This window comes from Syngnathus leptorhynchus, unplaced genomic scaffold (genome assembly GCF_054491065.1).
Source record: "Syngnathus leptorhynchus isolate UIUO unplaced genomic scaffold, UIUO_Slep HiC_scaffold_160, whole genome shotgun sequence".
Classification (NCBI taxonomy): Eukaryota; Metazoa; Chordata; class Actinopteri; order Syngnathiformes; family Syngnathidae; genus Syngnathus; species Syngnathus leptorhynchus.
In genome coordinates, this window is record NW_028232127.1 from 149,092 (window position 1) to 165,355 (window position 16,264).

Below are 16,264 nucleotides of genomic sequence, written 5' to 3' on the forward strand. Positions count from 1 at the left end.
ATAGCTCCATACTTCCATACCTCCATAGCTCCATACTTCCATAGCACCAGAGCTCCATACTTCCATAGCACCAGAGCTCCATACCTCCAGAGCTCCAGAGCTCCAGCCTGGGTGGCTGGTGGCTCCATAGCTCCATACTTCCATAGCTCTAAGTCAGAGAGTTGGCGAAAATTGCACTAAGTGCGAAAGCCCATTCATTTACAACGGCGTGTCCACAAGGCGGCGACATTTCCCCGTTACCGGTGGCTGCGCGGCGGGTGAGTGACAGAGCTTATCCGAGCGGCTGGAACTCTGCGCCGGCGTGGTCGAGCGTGAGGCCTCGGCCCTTTGGCTGCCTGGTACCTAAAACACTTCCATTGATCCAGCCACGGAGGGTGCTGGCTGGTGGCTCCATACCTCCATAGCTCCATAGCACCAGAGCTCCATAGCTCCATAGCACCAGAGCTCCATGGCTTCAGAGCTCCATAGCACCATAGCTCCATACCTCCAGAGCTCCAGGGCTCCATAGCTCCATACCTCCAGAGCTCCATACCTCCAGAGCTCCATACCTCCAGAGCTCCATAGCACCAGAGCTCCATGGCTTCAGAGCTCCATAGCACCATAGCTCCATACCTCCAGAGCTCCAGGGCTCCATAGCTCCATACCTCCAGAGCTCCATACCTCCAGAGCTCCAGAGCTCCATAGCACCAGAGCTCCATGGCTTCAGAGCTCCATAGCACCATAGCTCCATACCTCCAGAGCTCCAGGGCTCCATAGCTCCATACCTCCAGAGCTCCATACCTCCAGAGCTCCAGAGCTCCATAGCACCAGAGCTCCATGGCTTCAGAGCTCCATAGCACCATAGCTCCATACCTCCAGAGCTCCAGGGCTCCATAGCTCCATACCTCCAGAGCTCCATACCTCCAGAGCTCCAGAGCTCCATAGCACCAGAGCTCCATGGCTTCAGAGCTCCATAGCACCATAGCTCCATACCTCCAGAGCTCCAGGGCTCCAAAGCTCCATACCTCCAGAGCTCCATACCTCCAGAGCTCCATACCTCCAGAGCTCCATAGCTCCATAGCACCAGAGCTCCATAGCTCCATAGCACCAGAGCTCCATAGCACCAGAGCTCCATAGCACCAGAGCTCCATAGCTCCATAGCACCAGAGCTCCATAGCTCCATAGCACCAGAGCTCCATAGCTCCATAGCACCAGAGCTCCATACTTCCAGAGCTCCATAGCTCCATAGCTCCATAGCACCAGAGCTCCATAGCTCCATAGCACCAGAGCTCCATAGCTCCATAGCACCAGAGCTCCATACTTCCATAGCTCCATAGCTCCATACCTCCAGAGCTCCATAGCTCCATAGCTCCATACCTCCAGAGCTCCATAGCTCCAGAGCTCCATAGCTCCATAGCACCAGAGCTCCATAGCTCCATAGCACCAGAGCTCCATACTTCCATAGCTCCAGGGCTCCATAGCTCCAGGGCTCCATAGCTCCATACCTCCAGAGCTCCATAGCTCCATACTTCCAGAGCTCCATAGCTCCATAGCACCAGAGCTCCATAGCTCCATAGCACCAGAGCTCCATAGCTCCATAGCACCAGAGCTCCATAGCTCCATAGCACCAGAGCTCCATAGCTCCATAGCTCCAGGGCTCCATAGCTCCATAGCTCCAGGGCTCCATAGCTCCATAGCTCCAGGGCTCCATAGCTCCATAGCTCCATAGCTCCATACCTCCAGAGCTCCATACCTCCAGAGCTCCATACCTCCATAGCACCAGAGCTCCATAGCTCCAGGGCTCCAGGGCTCCATAGCTCCATACCTCCAGAGCTCCATAGCTCCATACTTCCAGAGCTCCATAGCTCCATAGCTCCATACTTCCATAGCTCCATAGCTCCATACTTCCATAGCACCTGAGCTCCATACCTCCAGAGCTCCATAGCTCCAGCCTGGGTGGCTGGTGGCTCCATAGCTCCATACTTCCATAGCTCTAAGTCAGAGAGTTGGCGAAAATTGCACTAAGTGCGAAAGCCCATTCATTTACAACGGCGTGTCCGCCAGGCGGCGACATTTCCCCGTTACCGGTGGCTGCGCGGCGGGTGAGTGACAGAGCTTATCCGAGCGGCTGGAACTCTGCGCCGGCGTGGTCGAGCGTGAGGCCTCGGCCCTTTGGCTGCCTGGTACCTAAAACACTTCCATTGATCCAGCCACGGAGGGTGCTGGCTGGTGGCTCCATACCTCCATAGCTCCATAGCACCAGAGCTCCATAGCTCCATAGCACCAGAGCTCCATGGCTTCAGAGCTCCATAGCACCATAGCTCCATACCTCCAGAGCTCCAGGGCTCCATAGCTCCATACCTCCAGAGCTCCATACCTCCAGAGCTCCATACCTCCAGAGCTCCATAGCACCAGAGCTCCATGGCTTCAGAGCTCCATAGCACCATAGCTCCATACCTCCAGAGCTCCAGGGCTCCATAGCTCCATACCTCCAGAGCTCCATAGCTCCATAGCTCCATAGCACCAGAGCTCCATAGCTCCATAGCACCAGAGCTCCATACTTCCATAGCTCCAGGGCTCCATAGCTCCAGGGCTCCATACCTCCAGAGCTCCATAGCTCCATACTTCCAGAGCTCCATAGCTCCATACTTCCATAGCTCCATACTTCCATACCTCCATAGCTCCATACTTCCATAGCACCAGAGCTCCATACTTCCATAGCACCAGAGCTCCATACCTCCAGAGCTCCAGAGCTCCAGCCTGGGTGGCTGGTGGCTCCATAGCTCCATACTTCCATAGCTCTAAGTCAGAGAGTTGGCGAAAATTGCACTAAGTGCGAAAGCCCATTCATTTACAACGGCGTGTCCACAAGGCGGCGACATTTCCCCGTTACCGGTGGCTGCGCGGCGGGTGAGTGACAGAGCTTATCCGAGCGGCTGGAACTCTGCGCCGGCGTGGTCGAGCGTGAGGCCTCGGCCCTTTGGCTGCCTGGTACCTAAAACACTTCCATTGATCCAGCCACGGAGGGTGCTGGCTGGTGGCTCCATACCTCCATAGCTCCATAGCACCAGAGCTCCATAGCTCCATAGCACCAGAGCTCCATGGCTTCAGAGCTCCATAGCACCATAGCTCCATACCTCCAGAGCTCCATACCTCCAGAGCTCCATACCTCCAGAGCTCCAGAGCTCCATAGCACCAGAGCTCCATGGCTTCAGAGCTCCATAGCTCCATACCTCCAGAGCTCCAGGGCTCCATAGCTCCATACCTCCAGAGCTCCATACCTCCAGAGCTCCAGAGCTCCATAGCACCAGAGCTCCATGGCTTCAGAGCTCCATAGCACCATAGCTCCATACCTCCAGAGCTCCAGGGCTCCATAGCTCCATACCTCCAGAGCTCCATACCTCCAGAGCTCCATACCTCCAGAGCTCCATAGCTCCATAGCACCAGAGCTCCATAGCTCCATAGCACCAGAGCTCCATAGCACCAGAGCTCAATAGCACCAGAGCTCCATAGCTCCATAGCACCAGAGCTCCATAGCTCCATAGCACCAGAGCTCCATAGCTCCATAGCACCAGAGCTCCATACTTCCAGAGCTCCATAGCTCCATAGCTCCATAGCACCAGAGCTCCATAGCTCCATAGCACCAGAGCTCCATAGCTCCATAGCACCAGAGCTCCATACTTCCATAGCTCCATAGCTCCATACCTCCAGAGCTCCATAGCTCCATAGCTGCATACCTCCAGAGCTCCATAGCTCCAGAGCTCCATAGCTCCATAGCTCCATAGCACCAGAGCTCCATAGCTCCATAGCACCAGAGCTCCATACTTCCATAGCTCCAGGGCTCCATAGCTCCAGGGCTCCATACCTCCAGAGCTCCATAGCTCCATACTTCCAGAGCTCCATAGCTCCATACTTCCATAGCTCCATACTTCCATACCTCCATAGATCCATACTTCCATAGCACCAGAGCTCCATACTTCCATAGCACCAGAGCTCCATACCTCCAGAGCTCCAGAGCTCCAGCCTGGGTGGCTGGTGGCTCCATAGCTCCATACTTCCATAGCTCTAAGTCAGAGAGTTGGCGAAAATTGCACTAAGTGCGAAAGCCCATTCATTTACAACGGCGTGTCCACAAGGCGGCGACATTTCCCCGTTACCGGTGGCTGCGCGGCGGGTGAGTGACAGAGCTTATCCGAGCGGCTGGAACTCTGCGCCGGCGTGGTCGAGCGTGAGGCCTCGGCCCTTTGGCTGCCTGGTACCTAAAACACTTCCATTGATCCAGCCACGGAGGGTGCTGGCTGGTGGCTCCATACCTCCATAGCTCCATAGCACCAGAGCTCCATAGCTCCATAGCACCAGAGCTCCATGGCTTCAGAGCTCCATAGCACCATAGCTCCATACCTCCAGAGCTCCAGGGCTCCATAGCTCCATACCTCCAGAGCTCCATACCTCCAGAGCTCCATACCTCCAGAGCTCCATAGCACCAGAGCTCCATGGCTTCAGAGCTCCATAGCACCATAGCTCCATACCTCCAGAGCTCCAGGGCTCCATAGCTCCATACCTCCAGAGCTCCATACCTCCAGAGCTCCATACCTCCAGAGCTCCATAGCACCAGAGCTCCATGGCTTCAGAGCTCCATAGCACCATAGCTCCATACCTCCAGAGCTCCAGGGCTCCATAGCTCCATACCTCCAGAGCTCCATACCTCCAGAGCTCCATAGCACCAGAGCTCCATGGCTTCAGAGCTCCATAGCACCATAGCTCCATACCTCCAGAGCTCCAGGGCTCCATAGCTCCATACCTCCAGAGCTCCATACCTCCAGAGCTCCATACCTCCAGAGCTCCAGAGCTCCATAGCACCAGAGCTCCATGGCTTCAGAGCTCCATAGCACCATAGCTCCATACCTCCAGAGCTCCAGGGCTCCATAGCTCCATACCTCCAGAGCTCCATACCTCCAGAGCTCCAGAGCTCCATAGCACCAGAGCTCCATGGCTTCAGAGCTCCATAGCACCATAGCTCCATACCTCCAGAGCTCCAGGGCTCCATAGCTCCATACCTCCAGAGCTCCATACCTCCAGAGCTCCAGAGCTCCATAGCACCAGAGCTCCATGGCTTCAGAGCTCCATAGCACCATAGCTCCATACCTCCAGAGCTCCAGGGCTCCAAAGCTCCATACCTCCAGAGCTCCATACCTCCAGAGCTCCATACCTCCAGAGCTCCATAGCTCCATAGCACCAGAGCTCCATAGCTCCATAGCACCAGAGCTCCATAGCACCAGAGCTCCATAGCTCCATAGCTCCATAGCACCAGAGCTCCATAGCTCCATAGCACCAGAGCTCCATAGCTCCATAGCACCAGAGCTCCATACTTCCAGAGCTCCATAGCTCCATAGCTCCATAGCACCAGAGCTCCATAGCTCCATAGCACCAGAGCTCCATAGCTCCATAGCACCAGAGCTCCATACTTCCATAGCTCCATAGCTCCATACCTCCAGAGCTCCATAGCTCCATAGCTCCATACATCCAGAGCTCCATAGCTCCAGAGCTCCATAGCTCCATAGCACCAGAGCTCCATAGCTCCATAGCACCAGAGCTCCATACTTCCATAGCTCCAGGGCTCCATAGCTCCAGGGCTCCATAGCTCCATACCTCCAGAGCTCCATAGCTCCATACTTCCAGAGCTCCATAGCTCCATAGCACCAGAGCTCCATAGCTCCATAGCACCAGAGCTCCATAGCTCCATAGCACCAGAGCTCCATAGCTCCATAGCACCAGAGCTCCATAGCTCCATAGCTCCAGGGCTCCATAGCTCCATAGCTCCAGGGCTCCATAGCTCCATAGCTCCAGGGCTCCATAGCTCCATAGCTCCATACCTCCAGAGCTCCATACCTCCAGAGCTCCATACCTCCATAGCACCAGAGCTCCATAGCTCCAGGGCTCCAGGGCTCCATAGCTCCATACCTCCAGAGCTCCATAGCTCCATACTTCCAGAGCTCCATAGCTCCATAGCTCCATACTTCCATAGCTCCATAGCTCCATACTTCCATAGCACCTGAGCTCCATACCTCCAGAGCTCCATAGCTCCAGCCTGGGTGGCTGGTGGCTCCATAGCTCCATACTTCCATAGCTCTAAGTCAGAGAGTTGGCGAAAATTGCACTAAGTGCGAAAGCCCATTCATTTACAACGGCGTGTCCGCCAGGCGGCGACATTTCCCCGTTACCGGTGGCTGCGCGGCGGGTGAGTGACAGAGCTTATCCGAGCGGCTGGAACTCTGCGCCGGCGTGGTCGAGCGTGAGGCCTCGGCCCTTTGGCTGCCTGGTACCTAAAACACTTCCATTGATTTAGCCACGGAGGGTGCTGGCTGGTGGCTCCATACCTCCAGAGCTCCATAGCACCAGAGCTCCATAGCTCCATAGCACCAGAGCTCCATGGCTTCAGAGCTCCATAGCACCATAGCTCCATACCTCCAGAGCTCCAGGGCTCCATAGCTCCATACCTCCAGAGCTCCATACCTCCAGAGCTCCATACCTCCAGAGCTCCATAGCACCAGAGCTCCATAGCACCAGAGCTCCATGGCTTCAGAGCTCCATAGCACCATAGCTCCATACCTCCAGAGCTCCAGGGCTCCATAGCTCCATACCTCCAGAGCTCCATACCTCCAGAGCTCCATACCTCCAGAGCTCCATAGCACCAGAGCTCCATGGCTTCAGAGCTCCATAGCACCATAGCTCCATACCTCCAGAGCTCCAGGGCTCCATAGCTCCATACCTCCAGAGCTCCATACCTCCAGAGCTCCATACCTCCAGAGCTCCAGAGCTCCATAGCACCAGAGCTCCATACTTCCAGAGCTCCATAGCTCCATAGCTCCATAGCACCAGAGCTCCATAGCTCCATAGCACCAGAGCTCCATGGCTTCAGAGCTCCATAGCACCATAGCTCCATACCTCCAGAGCTCCAGGGCTCCATAGCTCCATACCTCCAGAGCTCCATACCTCCAGAGCTCCATACCTCCAGAGCTCCATAGCACCAGAGCTCCATAGCTCCATAGCACCAGAGCTCCATAGCACCAGAGCTCCATAGCTCCATAGCACCAGAGCTCCATAGCTCCATAGCACCAGAGCTCCATACTTCCAGAGCTCCATAGCTCCATAGCTCCATAGCACCAGAGCTCCATAGCTCCATAGCACCAGAGCTCCATAGCTCCATAGCACCAGAGCTCCATACTTCCATAGCTCCATAGCTCCATACCTCCAGAGCTCCATAGCTCCATAGCTCCATACCTCCAGAGCTCCATAGCTCCAGAGCTCCATAGCTCCATAGCTCCATAGCACCAGAGCTCCATAGCTCCATAGCACCAGAGCTCCATACTTCCATAGCTCCAGGGCTCCATAGCTCCAGGGCTCCATACCTCCAGAGCTCCATAGCTCCATACTTCCAGAGCTCCATAGCTCCATACTTCCATAGCTCCATACTTCCATACCTCCATAGCTCCATACTTCCATAGCACCAGAGCTCCATACTTCCATAGCACCAGAGCTCCATACCTCCAGAGCTCCAGAGCTCCAGCCTGGGTGGCTGGTGGCTCCATAGCTCCATACTTCCATAGCTCTAAGTCAGAGAGTTGGCGAAAATTGCACTAAGTGCGAAAGCCCATTCATTTACAACGGCGTGTCCACAAGGCGGCGACATTTCCCCGTTACCGGTGGCTGCGCGGCGGGTGAGTGACAGAGCTTATCCGAGCGGCTGGAACTCTGCGCCGGCGTGGTCGAGCGTGAGGCCTCGGCCCTTTGGCTGCCTGGTACCTAAAACACTTCCATTGATCCAGCCACGGAGGGTGCTGGCTGGTGGCTCCATACCTCCATAGCTCCATAGCACCAGAGCTCCATAGCTCCATAGCACCAGAGCTCCATAGCTCCATAGCACCAGAGCTCCATACTTCCATAGCTCCATAGCTCCATAGCTCCATAGCACCAGAGCTCCATAGCTCCATAGCACCAGAGCTCCATAGCTCCATAGCACCAGAGCTCCATACTTCCATAGCTCCATAGCTCCATACCTCCAGAGCTCCATAGCTCCATAGCTCCATACCTCCAGAGCTCCATAGCTCCAGAGCTCCATAGCTCCATAGCACCAGAGCTCCATAGCTCCATAGCACCAGAGCTCCATACTTCCATAGCTCCAGGGCTCCATAGCTCCAGGGCTCCATAGCTCCATACCTCCAGAGCTCCATAGCTCCATACTTCCAGAGCTCCATAGCTCCATAGCACCAGAGCTCCATAGCTCCATAGCACCAGAGCTCCATAGCTCCATAGCACCAGAGCTCCATAGCTCCATAGCTCCAGGGCTCCATAGCTCCATAGCTCCAGGGCTCCATAGCTCCATAGCTCCAGGGCTCCATAGCTCCATAGCTCCATAGCTCCATACCTCCAGAGCTCCATACCTCCAGAGCTCCATACCTCCATAGCACCAGAGCTCCATAGCTCCAGGGCTCCAGGGCTCCATAGCTCCATACCTCCAGAGCTCCATAGCTCCATACTTCCAGAGCTCCATAGCTCCATAGCTCCATACTTCCATAGCTCCATAGCTCCATACTTCCATAGCACCTGAGCTCCATACCTCCAGAGCTCCATAGCTCCAGCCTGGGTGGCTGGTGGCTCCATAGCTCCATACTTCCATAGCTCTAAGTCAGAGAGTTGGCGAAAATTGCACTAAGTGCGAAAGCCCATTCATTTACAACGGCGTGTCCGCCAGGCGGCGACATTTCCCCGTTACCGGTGGCTGCGCGGCGGGTGAGTGACAGAGCTTATCCGAGCGGCTGGAACTCTGCGCCGGCGTGGTCGAGCGTGAGGCCTCGGCCCTTTGGCTGCCTGGTACCTAAAACACTTCCATTGATCCAGCCACGGAGGGTGCTGGCTGGTGGCTCCATACCTCCATAGCTCCATAGCACCAGAGCTCCATAGCTCCATAGCACCAGAGCTCCATGGCTTCAGAGCTCCATAGCACCATAGCTCCATACCTCCAGAGCTCCAGGGCTCCATAGCTCCATACCTCCAGAGCTCCATACCTCCAGAGCTCCATACCTCCAGAGCTCCATAGCACCAGAGCTCCATGGCTTCAGAGCTCCATAGCACCATAGCTCCATACCTCCAGAGCTCCAGGGCTCCATAGCTCCATACCTCCAGAGCTCCATAGCTCCATAGCTCCATAGCACCAGAGCTCCATAGCTCCATAGCACCAGAGCTCCATACTTCCATAGCTCCAGGGCTCCATAGCTCCAGGGCTCCATACCTCCAGAGCTCCATAGCTCCATACTTCCAGAGCTCCATAGCTCCATACTTCCATAGCTCCATACTTCCATACCTCCATAGCTCCATACTTCCATAGCACCAGAGCTCCATACTTCCATAGCACCAGAGCTCCATACCTCCAGAGCTCCAGAGCTCCAGCCTGGGTGGCTGGTGGCTCCATAGCTCCATACTTCCATAGCTCTAAGTCAGAGAGTTGGCGAAAATTGCACTAAGTGCGAAAGCCCATTCATTTACAACGGCGTGTCCACAAGGCGGCGACATTTCCCCGTTACCGGTGGCTGCGCGGCGGGTGAGTGACAGAGCTTATCCGAGCGGCTGGAACTCTGCGCCGGCGTGGTCGAGCGTGAGGCCTCGGCCCTTTGGCTGCCTGGTACCTAAAACACTTCCATTGATCCAGCCACGGAGGGTGCTGGCTGGTGGCTCCATACCTCCATAGCTCCATAGCACCAGAGCTCCATAGCTCCATAGCACCAGAGCTCCATGGCTTCAGAGCTCCATAGCACCATAGCTCCATACCTCCAGAGCTCCAGGGCTCCATAGCTCCATACCTCCAGAGCTCCATACCTCCAGAGCTCCATACCTCCAGAGCTCCATAGCACCAGAGCTCCATGGCTTCAGAGCTCCATAGCACCATAGCTCCATACCTCCAGAGCTCCAGGGCTCCATAGCTCCATACCTCCAGAGCGCCATACCTCCAGAGCTCCATACCTCCAGAGCTCCAGAGCTCCATAGCACCAGAGCTCCATGGCTTCAGAGCTCCATAGCACCATAGCTCCATACCTCCAGAGCTCCAGGGCTCCATAGCTCCATACCTCCAGAGCTCCATACCTCCAGAGCTCCAGAGCTCCATAGCACCAGAGCTCCATGGCTTCAGAGCTCCATAGCACCATAGCTCCATACCTCCAGAGCTCCAGGGCTCCATAGCTCCATACCTCCAGAGCTCCATACCTCCAGAGCTCCAGAGCTCCATAGCACCAGAGCTCCATGGCTTCAGAGCTCCATAGCACCATAGCTCCATACCTCCAGAGCTCCAGGGCTCCAAAGCTCCATACCTCCAGAGCTCCATACCTCCAGAGCTCCATACCTCCAGAGCTCCATAGCTCCATAGCACCAGAGCTCCATAGCTCCATAGCACCAGAGCTCCATAGCACCAGAGCTCCATAGCTCCATAGCACCAGAGCTCCATAGCTCCATAGCACCAGAGCTCCATAGCTCCATAGCACCAGAGCTCCATACTTCCAGAGCTCCATAGCTCCATAGCTCCATAGCACCAGAGCTCCATAGCTCCATAGCACCAGAGCTCCATAGCTCCATAGCACCAGAGCTCCATACTTCCATAGCTCCATAGCTCCATACCTCCAGAGCTCCATAGCTCCATAGCTCCATACCTCCAGAGCTCCATAGCTCCAGAGCTCCATAGCTCCATAGCACCAGAGCTCCATAGCTCCATAGCACCAGAGCTCCATACTTCCATAGCTCCAGGGCTCCATAGCTCCAGGGCTCCATAGCTCCATACCTCCAGAGCTCCATAGCTCCATACTTCCAGAGCTCCATAACTCCATAGCACCAGAGCTCCATAGCTCCATAGCACCAGAGCTCCATAGCTCCATAGCACCAGAGCTCCATAGCTCCATAGCACCAGAGCTCCATAGCTCCATAGCTCCAGGGCTCCATAGCTCCATAGCTCCAGGGCTCCATAGCTCCATAGCTCCAGGGCTCCATAGCTCCATAGCTCCATACCTCCAGAGCTCCATACCTCCAGAGCTCCATACCTCCATAGCACCAGAGCTCCATAGCTCCAGGGCTCCAGGGCTCCATAGCTCCATACCTCCAGAGCTCCATAGCTCCAGGGCTCCAGGGCTCCATAGCTCCATACCTCCAGAGCTCCATAGCTCCATACTTCCAGAGCTCCATAGCTCCATAGCTCCATACTTCCATAGCTCCATAGCTCCATACTTCCATAGCACCTGAGCTCCATACCTCCAGAGCTCCATAGCTCCAGCCTGGGTGGCTGGTGGCTCCATAGCTCCATACTTCCATAGCTCTAAGTCAGAGAGTTGGCGAAAATTGCACTAAGTGCGAAAGCCCATTCATTTACAACGGCGTGTCCGCCAGGCGGCGACATTTCCCCGTTACCGGTGGCTGCGCGGCGGGTGAGTGACAGAGCTTATCCGAGCGGCTGGAACTCTGCGCCGGCGTGGTCGAGCGTGAGGCCTCGGCCCTTTGGCTGCCTGGTACCTAAAACACTTCCATTGATCCAGCCACGGAGGGTGCTGGCTGGTGGCTCCATACCTCCATAGCTCCATAGCACCAGAGCTCCATAGCTCCATAGCACCAGAGCTCCATGGCTTCAGAGCTCCATAGCACCATAGCTCCATACCTCCAGAGCTCCAGGGCTCCATAGCTCCATACCTCCAGAGCTCCATACCTCCAGAGCTCCATACCTCCAGAGCTCCATAGCACCAGAGCTCCATGGCTTCAGAGCTCCATAGCACCATAGCTCCATACCTCCAGAGCTCCAGGGCTCCATAGCTCCATACCTCCAGAGCTCCATACCTCCAGAGCTCCATACCTCCAGAGCTCCATAGCACCAGAGCTCCATGGCTTCAGAGCTCCATAGCACCATAGCTCCATACCTCCAGAGCTCCAGGGCTCCATAGCTCCATACCTCCAGAGCTCCATACCTCCAGAGCTCCATACCTCCAGAGCTCCAGAGCTCCATAGCACCAGAGCTCCATGGCTTCAGAGCTCCATAGCACCATAGCTCCATACCTCCAGAGCTCCAGGGCTCCATAGCTCCATACCTCCAGAGCTCCATACCTCCAGAGCTCCAGAGCTCCATAGCACCAGAGCTCCATGGCTTCAGAGCTCCATAGCACCATAGCTCCATACCTCCAGAGCTCCAGGGCTCCATAGCTCCATACCTCCAGAGCTCCATACCTCCAGAGCTCCATACCTCCAGAGCTCCATAGCTCCATAGCACCAGAGCTCCATAGCTCCATAGCACCAGAGCTCCATAGCACCAGAGCTCCATAGCACCAGAGCTCCATAGCTCCATAGCACCAGAGCTCCATAGCTCCATAGCACCAGAGCTCCATAGCTCCATAGCACCAGAGCTCCATACTTCCAGAGCTCCATAGCTCCATAGCTCCATAGCACCAGAGCTCCATAGCTCCATAGCACCAGAGCTCCATGGCTTCAGAGCTCCATAGCACCATAGCTCCATACCTCCAGAGCTCCAGGGCTCCATAGCTCCATACCTCCAGAGCTCCATACCTCCAGAGCTCCATACCTCCAGAGCTCCATAGCACCAGAGCTCCATAGCTCCATAGCACCAGAGCTCCATAGCACCAGAGCTCCATAGCACCAGAGCTCCATAGCTCCATAGCACCAGAGCTCCATAGCTCCATAGCACCAGAGCTCCATACTTCCAGAGCTCCATAGCTCCATAGCTCCATAGCACCAGAGCTCCATAGCTCCATAGCACCAGAGCTCCATAGCTCCATAGCACCAGAGCTCCATACTTCCATAGCTCCATAGCTCCATACCTCCAGAGCTCCATAGCTCCATAGCTCCATACCTCCAGAGCTCCATAGCTCCAGAGCTCCATAGCTCCATAGCTCCATAGCACCAGAGCTCCATAGCTCCATAGCACCAGAGCTCCATACTTCCATAGCTCCAGGGCTCCATAGCTCCAGGGCTCCATACCTCCAGAGCTCCATAGCTCCATACTTCCAGAGCTCCATAGCTCCATACTTCCATAGCTCCATACTTCCATACCTCCATAGCTCCATACTTCCATAGCACCAGAGCTCCATACTTCCATAGCACCAGAGCTCCATACCTCCAGAGCTCCAGAGCTCCAGCCTGGGTGGCTGGTGGCTCCATAGCTCCATACTTCCATAGCTCTAAGTCAGAGAGTTGGCGAAAATTGCACTAAGTGCGAAAGCCCATTCATTTACAACGGCGTGTCCACAAGGCGGCGACATTTCCCCGTTACCGGTGGCTGCGCGGCGGGTGAGTGACAGAGCTTATCCGAGCGGCTGGAACTCTGCGCCGGCGTGGTCGAGCGTGAGGCCTCGGCCCTTTGGCTGCCTGGTACCTAAAACACTGCCATTGATCCAGCCACGGAGGGTGCTGGCTGGTGGCTCCATACCTCCATAGCTCCATAGCACCAGAGCTCCATAGCTCCATAGCACCAGAGCTCCATGGCTTCAGAGCTCCATAGCACCATAGCTCCATACCTCCAGAGCTCCAGGGCTCCATAGCTCCATACCTCCAGAGCTCCATACCTCCAGAGCTCCATACCTCCAGAGCTCCATAGCACCAGAGCTCCATGGCTTCAGAGCTCCATAGCACCATAGCTCCATACCTCCAGAGCTCCAGGGCTCCATAGCTCCATACCTCCAGAGCTCCATACCTCCAGAGCTCCATACCTCCAGAGCTCCATAGCACTAGAGCTCCATGGCTTCAGAGCACCAGAGCTCCATAGCTCCATAGCACCAGAGCTCCAGGTCTCCATAGCACCAGAGCTCCATAGCTCCATAGCTCCAGGGCTCCATAGCTCCATAGCTCCAGGGCTCCATAGCTCCATAGCTCCAGGGCTCCATAGCTCCATAGCTCCATACCTCCAGAGCTCCATACCTCCAGAGCTCCATACCTCCATAGCACCAGAGCTCCATAGCTCCAGGGCTCCAGGGCTCCATAGCTCCATACCTCCAGAGCTCCATAGCTCCATACTTCCAGAGCTCCATAGCTCCATAGCTCCATACTTCCATAGCTCCATAGCTCCATACTTCCATAGCACCTGAGCTCCATACCTCCAGAGCTCCATAGCTCCAGCCTGGGTGGCTGGTGGCTCCATAGCTCCATACTTCCATAGCTCTAAGTCAGAGAGTTGGCGAAAATTGCACTAAGTGCGAAAGCCCATTCATTTACAACGGCGTGTCCACAAGGCGGCGACATTTCCCCGTTACCGGTGGCTGCGCGGCGGGTGAGTGACAGAGCTTATCCGAGCGGCTGGAACTCTGCGCCGGCGTGGTCGAGCGTGAGGCCTCGGCCCTTTGGCTGCCTGGTACCAAAAACACTTCCATTGATCCAGCCACGGAGGGTGCTGGCTGGTGGCTCCATACCTCCATAGCTCCATAGCACCAGAGCTCCATAGCTCCATAGCACCAGAGCTCCATGGCTTCAGAGCTCCATAGCACCATAGCTCCATACCTCCAGAGCTCCAGGGCTCCATAGCTCCATACCTCCAGAGCTCCATACCTCCAGAGCTCCATACCTCCAGAGCTCCATAGCACCAGAGCTCCATGGCTTCAGAGCTCCATAGCACCATAGCTCCATACCTCCAGAGCTCCAGGGCTCCATAGCTCCATACCTCCAGAGCTCCATACCTCCAGAGCTCCATACCTCCAGAGCTCCATAGCACCAGAGCTCCATGGCTTCAGAGCTCCATAGCACCATAGCTCCATACCTCCAGAGCTCCAGGGCTCCATAGCTCCATACCTCCAGAGCTCCATACCTCCAGAGCTCCATACCTCCAGAGCTCCATAGCACCAGAGCTCCATGGCTTCAGAGCTCCATAGCACCATAGTTCCATACCTCCAAAGCTCCAGGGCTCCATAGCTCCATACCTCCAGAGCTCCATACCTCCAGAGCTCCATACCTCCAGAGCTCCATAGCACCAGAGCTCCATGGCTTCAGAGCTCCATAGCACCATAGCTCCATACCTCCAGAGCTCCAGGGCTCCAAAGCTCCATACCTCCAGAGCTCCATACCTCCAGAGCTCCATACCTCCAGAGCTCCATAGCTCCATAGCACCAGAGCTCCATAGCTCCATAGCACCAGAGCTCCATAGCACCAGAGCTCCATAGCTCCATAGCACCAGAGCTCCATAGCTCCATAGCACCAGAGCTCCATAGCTCCATAGCACCAGAGCTCCATACTTCCAGAGCTCCATAGCTCCATAGCTCCATAGCACCAGAGCTCCATAGCTCCATAGCACCAGAGCTCCATAGCTCCATAGCACCAGAGCTCCATACTTCCATAGCTCCATAGCTCCATACCTCCAGAGCTCCATAGCTCCATAGCTCCATACCTCCAGAGCTCCATAGCTCCAGAGCTCCATAGCTCCATAGCACCAGAGCTCCATAGCTCCATAGCACCAGAGCTCCATACTTCCATAGCTCCAGGGCTCCATAGCTCCAGGGCTCCATAGCTCCATACCTCCAGAGCTCCATAGCTCCATACTTCCAGAGCTCCATAACTCCATAGCACCAGAGCTCCATAGCTCCATAGCACCAGAGCTCCATAGCTCCATAGCACCAGAGCTCCATAGCTCCATAGCACCAGAGCTCCATAGCTCCATAGCTCCAGGGCTCCATAGCTCCATAGCTCCAGGGCTCCATAGCTCCATAGCTCCAGGGCTCCATAGCTCCATAGCTCCATACCTCCAGAGCTCCATACCTCCAGAGCTCCATACCTCCATAGCACCAGAGCTCCATAGCTCCAGGGCTCCAGGGCTCCATAGCTCCATACCTCCAGAGCTCCATAGCTCCATACTTCCAGAGCTCCATAGCTCCATAGCTCCATACTTCCATAGCTCCATAGCTCCATACTTCCATAGCACCTGAGCTCCATACCTCCAGAGCTCCATAGCTCCAGCCTGGGTGGCTGGTGGCTCCATAGCTCCATACTTCCATAGCTCTAAGTCAGAGAGTTGGCGAAAATTGCACTAAGTGCGAAAGCCCATTCATTTACAACGGCGTGTCCGCCAGGCGGCGACATTTCCCCGTTACCGGTGGCTGCGCGGCGGGTGAGTGACAGAGCTTATCCGAGCGGCTGGAACTCTGCGCCGGCGTGGTCGAGCGTGAGGCCTCGGCCCTTTGGCTGCCTGGTACCTAAAACACTTCCATTGATCCAGCCACGGAGGGTGCTGGCTGGTGGCTCCATACCTCCATAGCTCCATAGCACC